The sequence below is a fragment of the Nycticebus coucang genome, chromosome 1, assembly GCF_027406575.1.
Source record: "Nycticebus coucang isolate mNycCou1 chromosome 1, mNycCou1.pri, whole genome shotgun sequence".
NCBI classification, from domain to species: Eukaryota; Metazoa; Chordata; class Mammalia; order Primates; family Lorisidae; genus Nycticebus; species Nycticebus coucang.
The window spans coordinates 147,076,164-147,100,492 of NC_069780.1; the positions used below are offsets into that span (position 1 = coordinate 147,076,164).

General features: G+C 40.5%; 1 protein-coding gene across 3 annotated transcripts in view; it reads left to right on the plus strand.

The window, feature by feature from the left end:
- The window catches only part of ELOVL7 (ELOVL fatty acid elongase 7), a 106,310-nt gene that overhangs the window by 12,358 nt on the left and 69,623 nt on the right, over positions 1-24,329 (plus strand). The window contains exon 2 of one of the 3 annotated variants that reach the window (XM_053590208.1): positions 9,262-9,291. The exons of the other annotated variants lie outside the window; for them this stretch is intronic. The gene's annotated coding sequence lies outside the window, so the exon portion shown is untranslated. The remainder of the gene's footprint in view (positions 1-9,261; positions 9,292-24,329) is intronic. 3 annotated transcript variants of the gene reach the window in all.

Consider the following 24,329-nt stretch of genomic DNA (forward strand, 5'->3'; position numbering starts at 1 on the left):
TATTTAATACCACTGAAATATACACTTAAAATGGTTAAGATTGTGTATTTTATGTTACATGTATTTTACTATACTTAAAAAATTTAGTCATACTACCAACAACAACAAAAAATCCACCTCTGATGGTTTCCTCTTGCACCTAGAATAAAACCCAGGCTCTTTAACGAGGTCAGAAGACCCTGCGTGCCCATCTCTCTGAGCCACGTGTCCTCGCGTCCTCGTGTGTGGCTTTCTGTTCCTCTAACGCACCACGTTTGTGCCTCTCCCTGGGCCTTTGCCTTTGCTGCGTTTCCTTCAGGACCACTTGGCCCCCACCTCCTCTCTGGTGTCTTAGACCTTTCTGACTACCCTGCCGCTATTGTAGCCCTCTGCCCTGGTTACCCTATCACCTCCACTCTGTTATGTTTTATTTTCTTCTTAACTCTTTTGTTTTTTTTTTTTTGCAGTTTTTTGGCCGGAGCTGGGTTTGAACCTGCCATCTCCGGCATATGGGGCCGGTGCCCTACTCCTTTGAGCCACAGGCGCTGCCCTTCTTCATAACTCTTGCCACTATTTGTCTTATTTATGTTTATCTTTGTTTACTTGTGCTTCTTACCACAAGAATGTAAACATCATGAGATCAGGGGTCTTGGTGTATTCCTAGTGTCAAGAAGGTGCTTGGCACAGAATAGGTACCAAATATTTGTTGAAGTAAGGAATAGAGGCTTGGTGCCTGTGGCTCAAGCAGCTAAGGCACCAGCCATATACACCTGAGCTGGTGGGTTTGAATCCAGCCCAGCCCGCCAAACAACAATGACGGCTGCAACAAATAGCCGGGCGTTGTGGCGAGTACCTGTAGTCCCAGCTACTTGGAAGGTGGAGGCAGGAGAATCGCTTGAGCCCAGGAGTTGGAGGTTGCTGTGAGCTGTGATGCTACGGCACTCTACCCAGGGTGACAGCTTGAGACTCTGTCTCAAAAAAAAAGAAATAGCGACATGATACCTTCCCAAAAGACCTTAACATTTCTAATACCGGGTCTTGGGAGTCCTGATGTTTGTGAGCAAGGACCTCCAGAGCCTCTCTACTAGTCCTCACGTACAGAATGGGCAGCTAATTCTACTCAAAATAAAATGATATGGGAGAGAGGAAGGAGAGGATGATGTTGGGACAAATAGTCAAAGCACGTTAACTGTTTCTTCTGACTCAAGGATGAAGAAAAAATTGTCCTCTCTCCTATCTCCCTAATAATCTAAAAGAAAAACAAGAGAAAACAAAAAGATAGCTATATTTTTGTCATATAGACAGACATGAATCTTTCTCAAGCTAAACTTAAAATGAAAATAGTGTAAGACATTGCATATCACATTCCCAGAAATGCCCGACTCCTCTGGACTATCTGCTCTCAGAGCCCATTACAAGCACTCAGTTGCATGAGTCAATAAGTCTGCCTTGCCAGAGTGATACCAACATCTTACCGGCCTTCCCATCATTCCAAAATTGTCTCCTCTAGTTCGCCTTTCCCCAATGTCAGTTAAAACTCATTCATTCCATCCTGCTGTCATAAAGCAGGTAGTTTTATGGACAGTGGGACTCTTGTGTTTGTGTTTTTATTAATATTTTTCATGATAAATGTAGAAGAGGATCCAGAGATTTATGGTACAAACAGGTTTTCTATGCTTGACATGGAAAAATCATAATTCCGTATAATCAGAAAAATTGATTATTTTTGACTTTAATAACATATGCTTATTTTAGAAATACAAAAACTTGTAACAAAAAAACAAAAAATCAAAATCTTGTAATAACAAAGAAAACACATATCACCCATAATCCCCCCAACCAGAAACAATAGTTGCTAACATTTTGATAAACTGCTTTATGGCCTCTTGTAGGCATTCTTTAAAAGGTTGTTGAGGTGGGCAAGGGACTTGAAGAGAAACTTCTCTGAAGAAGACAGGCACACAGACATATGAAAAAATGCTCATCATCCTTAATTATCAGAGAAATGCAAATCAAAATTACTTTGAGATATCATCTAACTCCAGTAAGATTAGCCCACATCCCAAAATCCCAAAATCAGAGATGTTGGCATGGATGTGGAGAAAATGGAACACTTCTACTCTGTTGGTGGAAATGCAAACTAATACGTTCCTTTTGGAAAGATGTTTGAGAACACTTAGAGATCTAAAAATAGACCTGCCATTCGATCCTACAATTCCTTTACTATATATCCTCTACTATATATACCTCTAGGTATATATCCAGAAGACCAAAAATCACATTATAAGAAAGATATTTTTACCACAATGTTTATTGTAGCCCAATTCATAATTGCTAAGTCATGGAAGAAGCCCAAGTGCCCATTGACCCATGAATGGATTAATAAATTATGGTATATGTACACCATGGAATATTATGCAGCCTTAAAGAAAGATGGAAACTTTACCTATAAAATGTTTACATAGATGGAGCTGGAACATATTCTTAGCAAAGTATCTCAAGAATGGAAGAAAAAGTATCTAATGTACTCAGCCCTACTATAAAACCAATTTATAGCTTTAATATGTAAGCTATAACCCAATTATAGCCCAAGAAGAAGGGGAAAGGGGAGAGGGAGTAGGATGGGTCGAGGGAGGGTAATTGGTGGGACCACACCTAGGTGCATCTTACAAAGGTACATGTGAAATTTACTAGGTGTAGAATATAAATGTCTTAATAACTAAGAAAATGCCATGAAGGCTATGTTAACCAGTTTGATGAAAATATTTCAAATTGTATATAAAACCAGCACATTGTACCCCATAATTGCATTAATGTACACAGGTATGATTTAATGAAAAAAAAGGTTGTTGAAGTATTTCTTGAGTAAAAAAAATCGTGAATATTTATATGAACAGAAAGAACCATCTCTCTTAACAGGCTTAAAAAAAACTTTTACAGTAAGCATTTCAACATGGAAATTTTATTTCTATCTTAAAACTCTTAGTATGGAAATTTCCCAACAATTATTAAAGTAGAATGATGTAATGAACTGATGTACCCATCACTCAGCCTCCTGGCTAATCTTATTTCATCTGTAAATATCTCAGTATATCTCTGAAAGGTAAGGTCTATAAAAAGTTACCATACCATTATCACACCTAAGACATTAAAAATAATTCCCTAATGTCATCAAGTAATCAACCTGAAAAATTAAAAAAAAACCCACCAATATAGTTAAGATTAAAAAGATTAAAAAGGGCAATAGTGAGGAGATTCTTGGCTAATAGGATAAGTCTGATTAAGTATATAAATAATCATAAGAAAAAATTAAAAACAATAGTAGAAATTATACTGTTCTTAGGTTATGTAGATAAATATAAATACATTATTAAGCAGTCTGTCAGTTTGTATTTTAATAACTTCTATTCTCAATATTTAAATTTAAAATGCAGTGCTCACTTATACTTAATAATTAAAAACAGCAACCTCTTATTGGGATTTTACAGGGAATGTCCCACACTATGATACATTTAATATATTTTTCTAAAGCTATAAATGCCTTACGTGAAGTAGAATAAAAATGAGATAATATTAGGTATGTGCTCTGCTAAATTAATAAAACAGAGCGAATCTATTTAATCTTAGGTTTTCAGTGTTAGAAATAATTTTTATGTTCTTAAATGTTTAAAGAAAAAATGCAAAGTCTTCACAACCTCTGAATAATTTATTCCTACTACAAATTTTTTTCCTGTTTTTGGCCAGGGCTGGATTTGAGCCCACCACCTCCAGCGTATGGGGCTGGTGCCCTACTCCTTTGAGCCACAGGCACTGCCCCTACTACAATTTTTATAGTACAAAGGTATAACAGAATGCGGGAACAGCAAGAAAGTTTGCATGGCTGAAACATTAGTTTATCAGGCATCAGAGTGAGAGGTGAGGGTAAGGGATAAAAGAAATCCCATTAATGAATTGGGGTCAGGAATTCCACTTTGACTCTGAAAAGAGAAAGGGGCTGGTCAGGGGTGCTTTGAGCTGGCTTGTGACGCTGCTAGTGGAGAGGGAACTAGGGGAAGTTAATTCCTTGGTCCAGCACAGGAATCTAGATGGGGTATGCCTGTACCGATAGAAAGGAGTGAGAAGGGCAGAGAGAGAGAGAGAAGGGTAAAGGAGAGTCTGGGTTTGTGGGAAGGATAGGAGGCTGAGGCATAGAGCCTGTATTGTGGGAAGATTGGGGTGCCAAAATTGATCATGGGGAAACGGAGTCAGGGGAATGTTTTCCTAGAGATTATGGAAATTCCTTTATTTCTATTTCTTGTTAATCATTGCCCTTTAAATGAACAAATTAAATGCTTATTTATGTAATAGAATTTGAAAATTTTAACCAAAGTGGGCAATTCTTTATAATGGGGAATTCCTTAATGATGGACATTTAAAGGTTTAGAAGTTGTTGAGAGAACAGGCATGGTGCCTCACCCCTATAATCCTAGCACTCTTGGAGGCTGAGGAGAGCAGACTGCTTGAGCCTCAGGAGTTCAAGACCAGCCTCAGCAAGAGTGAGACTCCCTCTGTACTAAAATGAGCCCAAGAGTTTGAGGTTGCTGTGCACTATGATGATGCGTGGCACTCTACTCAAGGGTACAGAGTGAGAGTCTATCTCAAAAAAAGAAAAGAAAAAATTATTGAGATGTTTCAAACAATGCAAGGTAAGCGGGAGAGGGAAGTGCTTGTTAGTGGAGTGTCAAGGGTGGCCATTTAGCAGAGATCTGAGAAAATAAAGGAGTGAGTCATGGGAGCTGTCTGGAGGAAGGGACTTGTGGGTTGTGGGGACAGTGGTTTTAGATGCCTTGAGTCAGGAGCTTTCTTGGTGTGTGTCAAGAAAGAGAATCTGTGTAGCTGAAGCTGAGACCAGAAGTGGGGAAAAGGAGAAAGATCAGAGAGGTTGACAGGGCCCAGATTATATAAGACCACATAACCTACTCTAAGAACTTTTACTCTGAGTGAGGTGGGAAAATATTGGCACATTTTTTTTTGTAGAGACAGTCTCACTTTATGGCCTTGGGTAGAGTGCTGTGGCATCACACAGCTCACAGCAACCTCCAACTCCTGGGCTTAAGCAATTCTCTTGCCTCAGTCTCCCGAGTAGCTGGGACTACAGGTGCCCGCCACAACGCCCGGCTATTTTTTTGGTTGCAATTCAGCCGGGGCTGGGTTTGAACCCACCACTGTCGGTATATGGGGCCGGGTTTGAACCCACCACCCTCGGTATATGGGGCCGGCGCCTTACCGACTAAGCCACAGGCGCCGCCCAATATTGGCACATTTTTAAGCAGAGGAGTGACATGTTTTTGTTTTGTTTTTAATGTGAGGAATAGGTTGAAGAAGGAAGGGGTGAAGTCAGGAAGACCAGCTAAGGGGCAATTGCAATAATACAGAAAAAGGGGACACCATTTGAGTGAAAAATGGTCAGATTCTAGAATATATTTAGAAGATAGAGTTTTTAGGGTTTGCTGATGGCTCTGATGAAGGGGTGAGAGGAATGGAGTCTTCCTCTTATATTCAAAGGCTCTGTGTGTCAGGGTGGACTGGCCAGAATTCCCCTATCAGTTGCCACTTCAAATCGATTTGTTACTTTTTCACTTCCTGGAAAAATGAAACAAAACCTCCCTCTTGGGCTCGCTCAGTCTTTCTTTCTTTCTTTTTTTTTTTTGTAGAGACAGAGTCTCACTTTATGGCCCTTGGTAGAGTGCCGGGATGTCACACAGCTCATAGCAACCTCAAACTCCTGGGCTTAGGCGATTCTTGCCCAGCCTCCCAAGTATCTGGGACTACAGGCACCTGCCACACGCACGGCTATTTTTTTTTTGTTGTTGCAGTTTCAGCTATTTTTTGGTTGCAGTTTGGCCGGGCCAGGTTTGAACCCACCACCCTTGGTATATGGGGCTGGCGCCTTACCCACTGAGCCACAGGTGCCGCCCTCACTCTGCCTTTCTCAGCCCTCTGTCTACACTTTCCTCCCACGTGCCATGTGGACTTTGGTCTCTGTCCTCCCCCCTGCCGTTGCTCTGGGAGACTTCAAAATCCTTTCAGATGCCAACTTGTGAGCAGCCTTTGACATGCTTTGTCTGACTCAACTGCAATAATCTCAGGAGTACTACAATCACCTGCTTTCACGGGCCTTCTCCCCTGGAAATGTGCTGAGAAAATGTAATCAGCTCCTCTATCCGGCTAGTCGCCTCTCCTACTCTTCCCTGCTTCACTGTCACAAACCCGAGTTTTCCCCCCCGTCTCTTCACTCGTTACTTGTCTCATGATTATCTTTATCCGGCAAAGCCCTAACTCCAAATTAATCCTACCGTCATCCTCTGCATGGATACTCAGGCAGCTGAGCAGTATTGTGGAAAATTGGATAGAACAGTGAATTAATTGGGTGGCGCCTGTAGCTCAGTGAGTAGGGCGCCGGCCCCATATGCTGAGGGTGGCGGGTTCAAACCCAGCCCCGGCCAAACTGCAACCAAAAAATAGCTGAAACTGCAACAAAAAAATAGCCCGGCGTTGTGGCGGGCACCTGTAGTCCCAGCTACTCGGGAGGCTGAGGCAGGAGAATCGCCTAAGCCCAGGAGTTGGAGGTTGCTGTGAGCTGTGTGAGGCCACGGCACTCTACCGAGGGCAATAAAGTGAAACTCTGTCTCTACAAAAAAAAAAGCAGTTTCCAGAACAGTGAATTGATTAATTCATAGTTTCCAGTCTCAGCTAAAGCCTGAGCAACGTGACTTAATATTTCAATTTCCATAATTGAGTGACTCTCAACTTTGGCTACATATCTCATCTAGGATCTTAAAAATTCTCCATGCCCGGGCTGCTGAGGCCAATTCAGTCTGAAACTTGGAGGTGGGACCCAAGCCTCAGTAGCTCTTCATGTTCTGCAGGTGATTATAATTTGCAAACCCTTAACAATTTGACCTCACCTTCTACTTTACTAGAAAATTCGAAGCTTTTGTTGGTGGATCCCCTTTAATTTTTTGTGTCCATTTAGTTGACTGTACATGTGGCTAGGGCCTCAGTTACATCAGGCACTGTATAGAGCGGTGAACAGGATGGATGCAGTTTATACCTTTCTGGCACCTACCATCTAGCACTGGTATAGACAGGTCACTTAGGTGATTGTAGTCGAGCTAAGTGCTGTGGGAGCACACAGGAAAGGCGTATTCCAGATGTGAGTCTAGGGAAGGCTGTCATCCCTGCTATAACTCACCTATTTCATTCCCTTTCCCTTTTCTCTCCTTGGAGGAGGAGGTGACACCCCTGTCCCAGTGGAGGGAGAGCAGCACCATGCAGGGAGCCTTTCTTTTCTTTCTTTCTTTTTTTTTTTCTTGAGACAGTCTCACTATGTCACCTTGGTAGAGTGCCATGTTGTCACAGCTCACAGCAACCTCAAACTCTTGGGCTTAAGTGATTCTTTTGCCTCAGCCTCCCAAGTAGCTGGGACTACAGGCAGCCGCCACAACACCCGGCTATTTTTGTTGTTGTTGTTGTAGTTGTCATTGTTAAGCTGGCCCCGGGTTGGGTTCAAATCTGCCACCATGGTGTATGTGACCAATGCCCAAGCCACAGAGCCACGGAGCCTTTCCATTCCTCCTATTTTCTTCTCCAGACCCTCCTGTTCCTTCTTTTCTTCTATTATTTCTTCTCCTCACTATAAAAATTCTCAAGGTGTTACCTCCATAAGAATAATAAAACTTGATTTTTTAAAATTAAATCATAGTATGTACATTAATGCGGTCATGGGGCACCATACACTGGTTTTATAGACCATTTTACATATTTTCATCACACCAGTTAACATAGCCTTCCTGGCATTTTCTTAGTTATTGTGTTAAGACATTTATATTCTACATTTAGTAAGTTTCACATGTACCCTTGTAAGATGCACCGCAGGTGTAATGCCACCAATTGCCCTCCCTCCGCCCATCCTCCCCCCATAAAACTTGATTTTTGCATCTCCTTCCTCTTGAAGGAGGCCTGTTCAATGCCTTTGCATTTTGGTTTCTGCCTCGTCACTGCTGCCCCCTCCTTGCAGTCCCAGGGGCTTCCAGCTTGGCTCAGTTCAGTGGACACTGTCCACTTCTGTGACACGGGCCTTTCTGTGCATTTGGCTTTGCATTTGATTCTGTTCGCTGCTGTCTCCTTCAGAATTTTTCCCACTTTTGTTTTTGTGATTCTCCAGATACTCAGTCCTGGTGTTTTTGTTTTGCTTTGCTTTGTTTTGACTCTTTTTTTTGTTGTTGTTGTAGTTGTCTTTGTGAGGTTCCCTCCCTCAGCCCACATCTTAAATGATGTTATTCTCGGGCGGCGCCTGTGGCTCAAGGAGTAGGGTGCCGGTCCCATATGCCAGAGGTGGCAGGTTCAAACCCAGCCCTGGCCAAAATCCAAAAAAATAAATAAAGTCTGTACTTAAAAAAAAAAAAAAAAAAAAAAAAAATGATGTTATTCTCCAAGAATTTGTCCTTCAACCTCTATTTTTCTCACACTTCCTTTATGGTGGTGAAATGACCGGAGAGGTAGGAAAGCTTCCAAAGGCTCTCTCTCTCAGCCCTTCCCTCCTCCCAGGTGCCTGCTGACATCTCCTACTGAACAGGTTCATCACACTGGGATCTGCCAACTCCCTGTTTCTTAATCCGGTTCCTCCTTCTGCATCCCATATCTCATCTCATGGTGTTAACTTATGCACAGTCACCCAAAGCAAACCAGAAACCTTAGTCATGCAACCCCATCCCTTTATCCTATCTAACGAATCACCAAGCCCTTCCTGTAGTGCCTCAGAAATATTTCTTGACTTTGTCTCTATCACCACTAGACATCACCAAACTATCTCTGCCCTTGTTCAGGCCTCACTTCATATAGGATGACTGAAATTAAATCCTAGTTGGTCTCCCTGCCTGTAGGCTCACCCCTCATACTCATCCCTCATAGAGTTCACTTGCTTAGAGCTGGAGCTTGCAGACTCTGCACTGAGGGGCTTCTACTGGGGTAGGCTTGGGGTTGTCTGTGTGATAAGACTCTGGTGATCTTCTGCCTGATATTTCATTTTTTGAAAGCTTCCCATTGCTTGTATGTCATCTGTCTACACTGTTCCTCATTTGCTGTCCTTCCTTAGTGCATTCATCCATCCTTTTTCCCCAAAGTGCCCAATTCTTACCATTCACTAGGAAATAGATTAATCTCCTGTCTTCCATGAAGCTTTCTAATCAGTCACATCTTTATGTCTTTACTGAAATGTGTTGGACACCTGCATTATTCCAGGAAGGAAACAACGCTCCTGGAAGAGACAAGGTAAGAACATACCAGAGGACTTTAATGCAGTGCTTCCCACACTATCTGTGGGGATGGACCAACTGGGTTGTTTGTTTGTATTGCTTTGTCATAGATCAATAAACGGTCCTATTGCACATGAGGAATATGCAGGTGGCACCACCTATGACTTGGCACACAAATTCAGCAACACCTGAACGGGTTTATGTCTTGTTCAACAGGTGTCACATACTTAAATGTCACAGTAATGTCAAGTTGCTATAAACATTTCTAATTGCTTATACTTGATTTCTGGAAGTAGCTTGCACCAAACTAATAATAAGCTGTTTATATATACGCTACCCTGGAATAGCACTCCCCTCGAGGGCTTGCTGTCGATGCTGTAGTAGAAGAGGGGACAGCTTATATCAGGGACCCAGAAGAGACAGAACAGTTTGCTTCAGATGGTTGAGCTGTTAGGGAAACTGGAAGCCTGTCAGAGTGAGGTAGAATCTTAAAAAGTGAGCCATACTTACCAGCCTGGTGGACAAGGCTTTTAGTCATGAGGAAAAACTGTAGTATAGCTAGAAAGAGAAGGTGGGCCAGTTTGGACAGCGGGCAGGGGCGTAGTGGGAGGGGATTGCTTTAAAGCCAGAGATGAGGCTGTAGAGCAGTGGTTCTCAGCCTTCCTAATGCTGCAATGCCTTTTCATTGCTACAAAGGGGTCGCGACCCACAGGTTGAGAACCACTGCTGTAGAGTCAGATGTGGTCAAGTTCATTCATTCAGCAGATTGTTTTGGGGAATCAACCATGTACCACATCTGGTCTAGGCACTGGGTTTAAAAGCTGAGCAGAGACAATTTTTGCCCTAATAGAGCTAATAAGGGTGCTAAGGGTAATAACCAAAGAGTTAGACTTTGTAGAACTGTAGGAAGTCTTAGAAAGATTTCGAGGTAGAGCGTGGTGTGATTGATTTAATTCTCTGCAAGATGACTCAGACAATGGATGTCACTTGAGTCAGGAAAGTTAATTGAGAGCTACTTGCACTCATCTAAGTAAAAGGTGATAAAAGGGTCAAAAAATAGCAGTCAGGTGTTGTAGGGAGGAGGTAGGGGAAAGGGAAGAAAGGGACTTAGGAGAAATAGCATTAAGGTGGTATATACCACAGGTCTTGAGGGTCCCTGCAGCTTAAGGATGGCTTGCTATTTCTGACTTGCAATAAAGTTAGTGGTGCACTTCACTGGGGGAGTGCATAATAGAAGGAGAATGATTGGAGGAGTGAGAAGTCAAGAGTCGAGAATGTCACAGCCTCCCCACTGCGCTCTGTAGTGCTTTGTGCTAACCTCTTAGCAAGTTTTTCAGCAGGCTATGTGCTTATGAGCTCCTTGAGAATCGAACACATTTTTTCCATCCCAAACACTGGGCACAGGATTTAACATGTAGAACAGGCTCAAAAATGATCTTCTCTTCAACAGGAAGATAGTGTGTTAGTTTTCTGTTCCTGCTCAAACAAATCACCAGAAGCTGTTTTAGTGAATTAAAAACAATACAGATTTATTAGCTCAGAGTTCTCTAGATCAAAAGACCAGCTGGCACAGCTAATTTCTCTGTCTTCTGTTTCATAAGGCCCAAATCAAGGTGTTGGCCAAGTGGGGTCTTATTAGGAGGCTCTGAGAGGAATCTTTCAAGCCCATTCAGATTGTTGGCAGAATTCAGTTCCTGTGGTTGCAGGACTGAGGTCTCTGTTTCCTTGCTGGCTGTCAACCAGAAGCCACCCTTATAGCTCCTTGGGGCACCTCTCTAGTCCTTGAATGTGGGCCCCTCATTTGCAGAGCCACAACAGTGCATTGAATGGTTAAACTTCAAATATGTCTGCCTCTTTCTTCCTCCAGCCAGGGACAGTTCTCTGCTTTTAAGGGCTCACGTGATTGCATTGGGCCTATAAGAATAATCTCTGATAATGTCTCTATTTTAGGGTCTGTAATCTTAATTACATCTGTAGAGTCTCTTTAGCCATGTAACATAGTCACAGATTCTGGGGATTAAGTCATGGACATATTTGAGGGTTACGGGGAGAAAATCCTTTTGTCTACCACTATAGTAATTACCCACCAAGGCATATAGGTGTTATGATCATGGTTCTTAAACACTTACATATTCTAGCACCTCTCATTTGTACAGGGAAGCACAAGGAGATTAGTTTTGCCCACTGTCAGAAGGAAATGGGAGCAGAGGTCCACATTTTTTTTTTTTATTGAAACAGAGTCTCACTATGTTGCCCTCAGTAGAGTGCTATGGCGTCACAGCTCACAGCAACCTCAAACTCTTGGGCTTAAGTGATTCTCTCTCCTCCCAAGTAGGTAGGACTACAGGTGCTTGTCACAACGCCCGGCTATTTTTTTGTTGTTGTTGTAGTTGTCATTGTTGTTTGACAGGCCCAGGCTGGGTTCTACCTGCCAGCCCTGGTGTATGTGGCTGGTGCCCTAGCTGCTGAGCTACAGGTGCCGAGCCACCACTCTTTTTTCTAACATCAGTCTATTTATCTATCATCCATCTGTCTACCCATCTATCCCATCCATTCTATCCATTCAACTGGTCATTTATTCAATCATAAATATTTGAGTACCTGATTTATTTAAAAGTTTGTGCTAGGTTGGGGAATGAGGAAAAGAGTGAGCTACAAAGACAAACAGCTCCTAATTTCTGTCAGTTCATTTTCAGTGTCTTGAGGTTTGTATACAGTTTTCTTCAATCCATGCTATCTACATGTTGGGCATGTGTTGATGTGTTTTTGTCTCTGCTTAGAGAATATGGTTTTTTGTATTCTGTAACTTCAGGCCCTGTACAAATGTTCAGTAAATGTGTATAATTATGGTAATTATTGCTTAGTTAACTCCCTTCTATAGTGGCCATAAAATTTAGGAACCATTAATTCATGTGTCTTATTGTTTCAATTTTTAATTTTATTCAAGTGACTGGTGTCACTAATTGTTTATTGCTCTTTTCAGAGATACTCTATGCATGTAGGAGGAATTATTTTTATTATACCTGGTGTTAATTTTATATAATATTTTAGTGATTATTCCACAATAGCATAGGTAAAGCTAATTCATTCTTTTATTCCTTCTTATAACTTTATTATTTCCCTTTTTTTTTTTTGCAGTTTTTGGCCGGGGCTGGGTTTGAACCCGCCACCTCTGGCATATGGGGCCAGCGCCCTACTCCTTTGAGCCACAGGCGCCTCCCAACTTTATTCTTATTATAGTATGAATAGACCAGTTTATTAACAAGCCTCATAATGATGGATATTTGGATTATTTCCATTTCTTTTTTTATTTTTATTTTTTGCAGTTTTTTTTTTTTTTTTTTTTTTGTAGGGACCAGGTTTGAACCCGCCACCTCTGGTATATGGGGCTGGCGCCCTACTCCTTGGGCCACAGGTGCCGCCCCTATTTCCATTTCTTTTACTATTAAAAGATTGTCGTTGCAAAGTATCTTGTATGTGCACCTTTCACACAAGTGTTTAAGTATACACCTGAAATATTTATTTCAGTATACACCAAATAAATATTTATTTGGTAGTAGATACTGTCAAATCACTCCCCTAGAGGTCACACCAGTTCACATTACAACCAGCAACGTAGGAGAGTGCCTTTTTCTCCATACTTTCAACAACAAAGTGTGTTATCAAACTTTGTGGTCTTGCCAATCTGATAAGTAAAAATGGCATTTCACTCTAATTTAAATTTGCACTTGATACATTTGAGATACATATATTAGTTTTTCAGTGTGATTTATCTTTTGACTTGGTATGTTTAGACTTTTGGCTGCCCAAACATTTAATTTTAGGGGGTTGTATTTAATCTTTACATCTGTGATTTCTATGTTTTTTTTTGAGACAGAATCTCATTTTGTTGCCCTTGGTAGAGTGCCATGGCATCACAGCTCACAGCAACCTCAAACTCTTGGGCTTAAGTGATTCTTTTGCCTCAGCTTCCTAAGTAGCTGGGACTACAGGCGCCCACCACAACACCTGGCTATTTTTTTGTTGTAGTTGTCATTGTTGTTTAGCAGGCCCAGGCCGAGTTTGAACCCGCCAACCCCGGTGTATGTGGCCAGCACCCTAACCACTGAGTTACAGGCACCAAGCCAATTTCTATGTTTTGCTTCAAATTGGAAAAGCCTTCCTCATCCCAGTAATATAAAATAATTATCTCAAATTTTGCCAATTTTTTTTAGCTTTTTATTATGAAATAATTACAGATTCACAGAAAGTTGCAACATTAGTATAGAAATCTTGTGTACCCTTCACTCACTTTCCTCTAACTACTAGGTATTTTTATAATTTAATTTTTTGTGTTTACATTTTTGATCCACTTGAAATTTGCTTTAGCATGAAATACAGACTCCATGTTTATTTTTATTTTTTTCAGTTAGCTATGTATTGATCCTAACACCATTTATCAAATAATCTCTATTTTCTCCAGTAATTTAAATTTAGCTTGCATATCCATCACGAGCTAAATTCTTGTATGTTCTGATTAATTTCATAAATACTTAAAAGTGTCAACCAGAAGGGAAGCTGCCAAGTGTTGTCAGTGTATAGTTTTCACGGAGCCACAAGTTGAGATTACCAGTGCTGACCTTGTTTCAAAGTCCTGTCGTATTGTAATTTGGCCTGTTTGTCTAGAATTGACTTTATGATGTTGTGGGTTGTGCTGGGGTGTAGGCAAATGACATTTATTCTTTGCCCTCCAGAAGTTCACCTTATCTTATTCATCCCAATCAATTGAGATAAAGCCTTTTTTAGATCATATAGTGCTTAAGGTTACCTGTGCAATTAGTCCTCACAAAACTCTTCTAAGGGCCCTATGTTATCTGCATTTTCTAGATAATAAATAGAAACTCCAAGATTAAAGTTGCTCAGATCTCAGGTCTCAGGGTGGGTTGGCAGAGCTCAGACTCAGGTTCCTGCAATTAGTATTATCCTACACCATCCAGGACATGCCTCCAGTCTGCCTAAGACTCGATTTACTCTATTGACCAGAGATAAACACAACTCCACTGTTCCATCTCTGCTTTAGAAACCTAAAGGCCTTCACCATTTTGAGTTTACTTTATTTTAAAAATATGGGCAGCGCCTGTGGCTCGACAGAGTATGGCACTGGCCCCATATGCCGGAGGTGGCAGGTTCAAACCCAGCCCCAGCCAAAAACTATAAAAATAAATTTTATGGTATATATTTGAGATTTACAGTATGATATCCAATTTTAGTTCCTATTTTTCAGTGAAAAGTCTAAGCAAGGATAGATGACTTCTCCAAGCTTTTTCTGACTTCATGCTGAGTTAACACTAAAAACATAAAATAGAATACTCTTCTGCTTATTTAGTTATCCGAATTGGGGGAGTGGATTTAGGTAATTATTAAATTCTTTCCCAACTATGTAATTCTAGATCTATATTTTTTTATCTTGCTAGTATTTTCTTTCTTTTTATGTTCTCATATAGGAGACAGAGAACAAAAGCATTTAAAGAATGACAGGTTCTTTAACTACGTTGAACAGTTGAACAGTTTGATGAGAATATTTCAGATTGTATATGAAACCAGCACATTGTACCCCTTGATTGCACTAATGTACACAGCTATGATTTAACAATAATAAAAAAAAAAGAATGACAAGTATTTTCATGTGGGTTGTTTAGAGGGAAAACATGCTAGAAATTTCTTAATCCAATTAAATATCTCATTTGTTAGGGGAAGTCATGTAGGCTGATTATTGTACAATATAATAGTAGTTTTGACTTGAGCTCATTCTGTTAGCTTCTCAGCTTATGTTTAAAGGCCAGAGCTTAAAATTCTCAATGTGCTTTGAATTTAAGTTGAACAGTTCACATACCCTCTAGGATTCTCTTATAGTTTCCTATAAGCTACAGGGTAGTTTTATGTGATTCTTTTATGTGATAAGGATTTTGGGAAAAGTAAATGGGGCTGGGGATATGAGAGGGAGCCTCCAGCCCTGAATTTTCTCCTTATTGGTCAGAATTATCACTATAGCAAGGTAAAGGCTTCCAGAGGACTTTGCTCATGTCTCTTGAAAGCTGTATATGTCTGGGGTCTCTGTGAACAGCCCTCACACCGGCCATTGGATACTTAAGGACCTAAGTCATGTAGTGTTTGGTGAGCAGGCGAGTGTTCCTAGGAATTGGAGAGTTAATGCAAGGCCACCCACACCTAAGAAACTGGATCATAAACTAGAATCCCAAGTCATACACACAAAATTGGTCATATACACAGGCAAAGCCAAGATTGGTCAAATGTGCACGTGGGTAATTTTGCTCAAGAGGTCCAAGTCTAGATAAAAAGGTTGTTTGGTGAAATTAAAGCAAAAAGAGCTTAATTAATCTATTTTCCTATCTAAAGATGATTCTGTATTATAAAATCTTTGTTCATAGCACTCTTCTGGGCAGTGCTAGAAAATCCTGGTGAGTCCTTTACCAACTGTGTTCTGGAGAATTTGTGGGACCTTCTGCATTATCGCTTGCATTTGGTTTTATATCACTTTTTCTAATGTCGATAGAACTGTCACTACCTACTAAAGCTTATTTATCACATAATTTTTATTTGAAGGGTAGCATCTAAGTCTTATCAGTAGGCTGCCTCTCTTTAATTCCTAGTCCCTAGGATGGAAAGACCTTTTCATGCAGAGACTCTGCGGTAACCTTCAGAAGGTTGACACTTCCAGATTTCATCCCAAAATTAGGAGATTGCTTGATCCCCATTTGGGGGCCTGAACTTTCTGAGACTTTTCTGCGTGGTGGACTAAGGAGATTAACAATAAGGTGAAGAAGCACAAGCCGTCCTAGTTTCATTGATCAGTCTGATTATTATTAAATCATCAGAGACTGATAGGATAGGCTGTATGTTGGATAGTCCCCGGTTACGTTTGGGGCACGGCAGGATGATATTTTTTTCACTAGCTTAGCTCCACTTCCCTTTTGGATGCTCTGCTCAGATGTGACTTTCTCCAGGAATACTTTCTTGACTCCTGCCCCACCTCCTTCACTTTGCTGCTAAGCGTTTTAGTCTTATTGCTCCTGTAGAGCGTATGTTGAATAGTATAACTGTTTACTTGTCTGTGAACTCAACAAGGCAAATACTCTGTCTAGTCTACATTTAAAAAACAGCTTTATTGGGATATGACTCACACACCACACAATTCATTCAGTTAAAGTGTGCCATTCAGTGAGTTTTAGTATGCTCACAGAGTTATGCAGCCATAACCACAATTAACTTTAGGACATTTTTATTACCCCCCAAAGAAACCCAATACCCATTAGTACTCACTCCCTTCTCACTCCCAACTCCTCTGGCCTAGGCAGCCACCAGTCTACTTTCTGTCTCTAAGGATTTGCCTGTTATGGACTTTGCATGTAAATGAGAGCAAATGTGATTTTTTGTGACTCACTTTTTTAACTTAGCATAATGTTTTCAAAGTTCATCTATGTTGTAGCATGAATCAGCACTTTATTCCTTTTTTATTGCTGAATAATATTTTACAGTTCCTGTATACCACAGGGCACAGGGCCACCAGCATAGCACCTACCGTGGTGTTAATAGATGTTGGTGGATTGACCAAATCTCTTTCACCATCTTATTCTTTTTCTTTTCTTTTTTTGAGACAGGGTCTCACTTTGTCACCCTCAGTGGAGTGCCGGCATCATAGCTCACAGCAACCTCAAACCTCAAGCGATTCTCTTGCTTCAGCCTTCCAAGTAGCTGGGACTACAGGTGCCTGCCACAAGGCCTGGCTATTTTTTTGTTTTAGCTGGGCTGGGTTCGAACCCACTATCCCTGGTGCATGTGGCTGGCACCCTACCCACTGAGCTATGGGTGCTGCTCACACCGTCTTATTCTTCACCATCTTCTGGTGAAGTTGTTTGTGATAGTGGATAAACATAGATTGGCGTCCTTTCCAGCTTTGAACACCTGCACAACTTAATAACTGGCTCACACCCGTACTCTCAGCATTATGGGAGGCTGAGGCAGGAGAATTACTTCAGGCAAGGAATTCAAAACCAACCTGGACAACATAGCAACACCCATCCCATCTCTTAAAAAAATAAATGTTAGCCAGGCACAGTGGCATGTACCTATAGTCCTAGCTACTCAGGATGCTGAGGCAAGAGGATCTCTTGAGCCTAGGAGTTCAAGGCTGCAGGGAACTACAATTGCAATACTGCACTTTAGCCTGGGTGACAGAGTTAGATGCTATCTCTTTAATAAAATCAAACAACTGTGTGAACTAGAAGAAGTTCCTTAACTTCTATGAGGTTTAGTTTCCTTACCTGTAAAATAAAGATAATGATACCTCTTTCATAGGGTTGCAGTGAGGATTGAATGTAAGAATGGGAATGAAACACAAGCACAGTAAGCAAGCGGGCACTACTGTTATCCTCTGAGAGGAAGACTTGGGTAACGATTTCCTCTACTACCTTGCTTCAGGAAGTAGAAGCCACAGTTGATTTCAGGACACATGCCCAGTTTCACTGCCGTTGGTATGCTGGGGTGGCTCCCTTTGTTCTTTTGCGAAGACTCCCTGCAAATCTCCACACAGCATCTCCTAACACCTCTTTGGTTTTTGAGCAATACTCCACGATGATGATGATGACAACTGAGCCTGGACGAGAAAGCTGATTGTCATCTTGTGATCTGCTGCTTCCTCGAGAATTTCTACCCTAAACTTTAACTGACCCATTTCATAAATTTGGTTTCTTCTAAAAACTTGTTATGAAAAACGACAATCTTTACAGATCCACCAATTTTTAAAACATCGATCAAGACAGATTTTTAATTGTAAAATCCCTCTAAGGGAAGATTGTAGGGTGGCACATGTTGATTTGGGCTACTGAGAGAAGTCTTTCCGACCTTTGTCAGGGAAGTTGCTTACTGACTTGGCCTTGTTGCTGCCTTGCTTTTGAACTTTTTGATTAATTGATGAAAGCAGAGGAACTGCTTTCATCTGAGGCACACAGTAGCAAAGTTCCTATGGCAGGAAGTATTTGTTCTTATGAACCTCATATGTAGTGGTCACAAGGGAGACCTTTACCTGTTTGGGCTTTATCATAATTTCATGATTGTTTCAGTATTTTTACCTGAGAGTTTAATGTCTAAGAGAAAAGACTGATATGCTTACCTCTAGGGTCCCTTGTTATCGAACCCCAATCTACCTGTCCAGTTTTAGCTGCTGCTGCTTCTCTTTGCAAATCTTTATGTATTGCAACCCGACTAGTGGTCTTTTAGCAAGTACCCTCAGGCGTTTTCCCAGTTCCCGTTTTTTTCTGTTCATAGAAAAAATGTGATAAAAATAGAAACAAACAGTTGATGACTTTTGAGGTTGGAAGGCAAGAAAGGAGTCACGTAGGAAATAGTTTGCTGAAGAGAGTAGAGATTTTAACTCTAGTGAGCAGTGGAGAGTGGAAGTAATTTTAATGGGAAGAGTGGAGTCAGAAATGAGCTGAGTTGGAACTTGATGCATTTAGAACAGGGAGTCTTTCTGGGTTCTGAGAAGGGAAAAAAGTGAGGAAAGTAATATTTTAGGACTTCTTTTTTTCTTTTGTTAATAAATTAACCCTAAAAGTATGGATTTAAGTGATATAAGAGTAGAGGTAGGTGGAGGAATTTGTAACAGCTCATAGGTTGAAGGTGAAAGAGCACAGTAAAAGATGGTTCCAATGTTTTGGATCAAAAGTCAAGTCAAGCAATTATACCTGTAGAGGTGTTGGACCAGAAAGCCAATTGCCTGAAGATAGATGTTGAGCAAGGTGAGTTCCTTTTGTGATCAGTTAGGTTTCCTGTGAAAATGGAATGTATATTGGTGGTTGGAAATAATGGACTCTGGCATGGGTGAAAGGTTGGAGTTTAGAGTGCAGATCTGGGAGTCTTTACTATTGTATTAGGGTGAGAAGATACAAAGGAAAAGAGACTACCAAGGATTGAGAGGAGAAGCCCTTCCATTCAGGGCTGTGAAGAAAAGAACCAGCTAAACAAAATGGGTGAGGACTGAATGAGGAGTGCTATGTTCTAAAAACCACAGTGTTGGCTTTGGGAAAGAAGGAGAGGTCAACAGTGGGGGACTGCAAGGAAGTTGGGGTAGATAAGAACTCAGGATAAACCTCTGGGTTTAGCAAGAGGGAGATTCCTAACCTTTATGTATAACCTTTAACCAAGCAAGACGGTCATGTGAGAAGAGGCACACCTGCCATCAGGCATCCCTTAGAGATGCTGCAGTCAGAGCACAGCCCCTGCACCTGCACCTGCCATCAGGCATCCCTTAGAGGTGCTGTGATTCAGAGTCCCCACTGCACCTGCCATCAGGCATCCCTCAGAGATGCTGCGGACCAGAGTCCCCGCTGTGATGATTCACAGTAGGTCAGCCGTGCTCAAGACCAATCCCTTTACCTTATTTCACTATCCTATGCCCATTCTTTATTTTTCATGGTTCAATTTGGTAGTTCAATTCCCTAGTTCAGTTTGTTACCTTGTTACTATTGTTACTGATTTTATAAGATAGGTCGCATCTAGTTAGACTTTTTTCTATTCCAACACGTTTTCTGATGAAAATGAAATCTATGCCAAATAATAAATTTGGTTCTTGTTGAGACAACTGGTAAGTTGTCAGACTTACCAGCAAGGATCATTTTGTTGCTTTGTGCTCCTTTCTTTTTCCTTAAAATAAGATTATGTTTATATTTCTCATTTTTGGATTTTTTTTCTAGGATTTATCTTAGATTAAGATTGAGTCTAGTGTCTTAGCCTGATTTCTGTTGCTATAAAAGAATACCCTACACTAGGTAATTTATAAAAGAAGCAGCTTATTTCTTACATTTCTGTAGGCTGGGAAATGCTGGATCAAGGGGCAAATCTCAGGAGAGCCTTCTTGCTGGTGGGGACTCGGCAGAGTCCTGAGGTAGTGCAGGGCATCACAGAGTGAGGGGGCTTGTGAGAAATGGCTAAACTGGCTTTTACAGCAGACCCACTCTCCTGATAACTAACCCCCTGCCTCGATAACCCATTAGTCTATTCCTCCAAAAATGGGTTATCCATCATGACCCAGTCCCCAAAGTCCTACCTCTCATCACTACTGCATTGGGGACTGAGTTTCTAACACGGACTTTTGGATGACACATCCAAACCATAGCACTAGGTAAACTGTGAACCATTCTCAGTAGAAAATAAAGGTGAGCTAGCATAAGAGGGGAGGTAAAATGGCAGTGGGGATTGGGGGGGGGGGGTTACATTGCTACTCTCTTTGCATTGCCACTGTTCTTAAGCCATAGCTCAGTTTTCTAAGAACCCTGAGAATGCTGTTTGAGGGAGAGATACAAGATCAACACATCTAATATAAGCATGATTTAAGGTTATATTTTTATGTTTTATGTCTACAGTTCAGATATTAAAAGAAATCCAGTAAACATCGTCCTTGTTTTAGGTAGAAAAAAGAATAAAGGTGAAATCCTTTATATTATAGTTTTAAATGGTGTAATTTCATGGCAGGGCTACATTTAAATATAATAATTGATTGTCTGAGATAAGAAACTCTATCAGAAAGAAATTCCAGATGAGAAAAGAGTAGTGCTTCTAAATTATATCTTTAGCTATGTGATTATCAGACACTTAGGGATTTGTTAAGTGATAAATATCTCTGTAGTAAGCTATTATGAAAGGATACTGTTAGAATTTAATTACTCTGGAGAGTTTATAATTTATTTATGCTAAAATTGTTTTTCAAGAATTTTATTACATTTTTAAACATTTTAGATATATAATCTGGTCAAATACAGTAAGCAAAGCATGAAGAAATATTTTTATGTGGACTTTGAGTAATTTAACAGATGGCAATACTGCATCTTTTAGTTTACTTGAGGCCAGGAGTTTAACATATCAAAATTCTAGGGTAAGGGAGGGAGGGTGATTGGTGGGATTACACCCGCGGTGCATTTTACAAGGGTATATGTGAAACTTGGTAAATGTGGAATGTAAGTGTCTTGGCACAGTAACTGAGAGAATGCCAGGAAGGCTATGTTAACCAGTGTGATGAAAGTGTGTCAAATGTTCTGTAAAGCTAGTGAATGATGCCCCATGATCATATCAATGTACACAGCTATGATTTAATAAAAAAAAATTCTAGGGAATTTACATTAGCAATAACAAAGAGTATATTTCTGGTTAATCCCATCTGTAGCAATACTGAATTTCAGTAAATTTTTTAAGTTAAAAAAAAATTTTTTTTTTTGAGACAGGGCTTCCCTGTTGCCCAGAGTAGGGTACATGGCATCATCATAGTCATTGCAATCTCATACTTCTGGGCCCACGCAATCCTCCTGCCTCAGCCTCCTGAGTAGCTGGGACTACAGGTGTGAGCCTCTATGCCCAGCTAATTTTTCTATTTTTAGTAGAGATGGGGTCTTGCTCTTGCTGGTTTTAAACTCCTGGCCTCAAGAAATCTCCCACCTTAGCTTCCCGCAGTGTTAGGATTACAAGTGTGAACCACTGCACTTGGCCTAACTTTTTGTATTTTAGCAAGTAAACCTCAAAGTTGAAGCTAGACTGGGAAATGAACCCCAAAGGAAGAAAAAGGTTGATGGCCCTTGTGTGCGTTATGTCGGCCCTAGTTCCTCAGTTTCTGATCTTTATTCTTGGTTTGTCATTATGTGTTAGCCTTTCTAAGAAAATGTAGTGTGACAGAGGAAGAGTCCTCCTACTTGTCAGGAAACAGGTCAGATGAACTATTATATTATACTTTAGAAAGACACTGAAGCCAGTAAAGAGAGACAGATAGAATGCCCAGTGTGCTAATTTAACTATACTATCTTGTTTTATACACACACATATATATGTGTGTATAAAAAATATACATGTGTGAGTGTATATATATATATATATATATATGTATGTGTATATATGTGTGTGTGTGTGTGTGTGTGTGTATGAATCTCTTCTAACTGCACTGGTCTTTCTTCCAGGTATGAGGATTTAGTCAAATGATCATAATTCAAATGAGTAAAATGCAACTAATCTTACTCCTAAAGTTTTATAAAAAAGGAACAAGTGTGGGCGGCGCCTGTGGCTCAGCGGGTAGGGCCCCGACCCCATATACCGAGGGTGGGGGGTTCAAATCTGGCCCTGGCCAAACTTCAACAAAAAAATAGCCAGGCATTGTTGGTGTAGTTGCCTGTAGTCCCAGCTACTCAGGAGGCAGAGGCAAGACAATCGCCTAAGCCCAGGAGTTGGAGGTTGCTGTTAGCTGTGTGACTACCAAGGGCAACTTTATCAAGTGAGACTCTTGTCTCTACCAAAAAAAAAAAAAAAGGAACAAGTGGCCTTAATGAAAACACATTCCTCAAGTTTTTGAGAATCAAATCTCATTAAAGAAAACCCTTTAAGAAGATCAAGTACAGCCTTTCAGTAAAGGGCAAGAGCACAAATCGAATACAATTAAATAACAAAAAGTTGAGAAGTTGACCTTGTTCTGTAAGATAAATGTGCCTTGTTTACTTATGCTTCTAACTTACATTTGAAACTGAGAAAAGTGGGCCTTCTTGCTACCCACTGCAGTAAAAAGAAATTATCAGTTATGATAACTGATAATTTCTTTTATTTGTTGATTGCATAGATATTTATTCTTTTCTTTTTTTTTCCTAAGAGAAGCTATTTATTCCTTGACTCACTTTCCTTGGGTCAGTACTGTGCATGATACGAATTTGCTCAAGACACCCTATCATACAAGAACTTACAGGATTTTAGGAAAGACATGTCTACAAATGCACTATAATAACTACCAGATATAGAGATACATGCAGCAGTGAAAATCAACATATTTAATGAGTGTAATATGGATTTCTAAGCAATAGACAGGATGCCAGCCCTGACACACTGCCCTGGCTGTCCCAGTGCACGAGAGTACATTATCACTACTGGTTACGTATAATGGGCTGTAGGATTGCATGGTTGTATAATTTAGTATTTGATTAAGCCAAATAGTCATGTCTGGGTAATAGATTAATCTGTTGTCAGTTTGTATGGAATGGTGTTTCTAACATGGTGAATTCTTCATAGAAGTTATTTAAACAGGAGTTTAGATAAGCAGTGGGCTTAGAAAAACTCATATGAAAAGCCTTTAGTAAATGAATGAACTCACCATCTCCCTTGCCCTTCAGTATGGGATTATAATGCCAGCGTCCTCACCCATGTGTGGGAAATGAAGATGTGTGTTATGTATTAATATATAATAGCAGGGAGGGTATCCCTGGGGTACTGCTCTGGGACAAGCCAACCTTCTCCTTTAGTTCTTCAGCTCCCAGATATTTTCTTTCATACTATAAAAAATGTTTGGGTGGTGCCTGTGGCTCAAAGGAGTAGGGCGCCAACCCCATATACCAGAGGTGCCGGGTTCAAACCAGCCCTGGCCAAAAATCTGCAAAAAAAAAAAGAAAGAAAGAAATGTTTTATTTACTTGTTTTTTTTGGGGGGGTATCTAAAACACTCAAAGATTCATTTGTGTTAACAAGCATTGCTTAAAAAACAAAACCAGAAAATTATAGTTCCTTGTTACTCTAAATGTGGTTGAAGGACCACCTGGATGTGACTGCCTTCAAGGGAGGCTCTGGAATAAGCCTTTCCACAAGTATCTCAGGAAAATCTAATGAACATGCAACTTTCAGAATTAATGATGAAATTATTTTCTATTTAATCATACAATAACTAGTCAATGTAAATTGCAGTTTTATAAATTGACTTTTTGTTTGTTTAAAGAAATTAGGCAACTGTGTACTTGGGACATTTTTGGTAAAGTTAAGGCCTTGCTGGATTTAGGACAGAATGAGATACCTGAGTATAATATACACCCTCATAAGGTTATCTTGAGGCCCTAGGAAGGCCTCCTTCCTTCTGCTGTGCTGATTGCCCCTCCATTTCTCAAAACCAGAACTCTAGCTAAGCCTATACTTACCCACATTGTGGGCTAAATCAGTGTTTGTGGCTTGTCTAGAAAACTAAGTGCCTATTATACTTTTGTTCCTA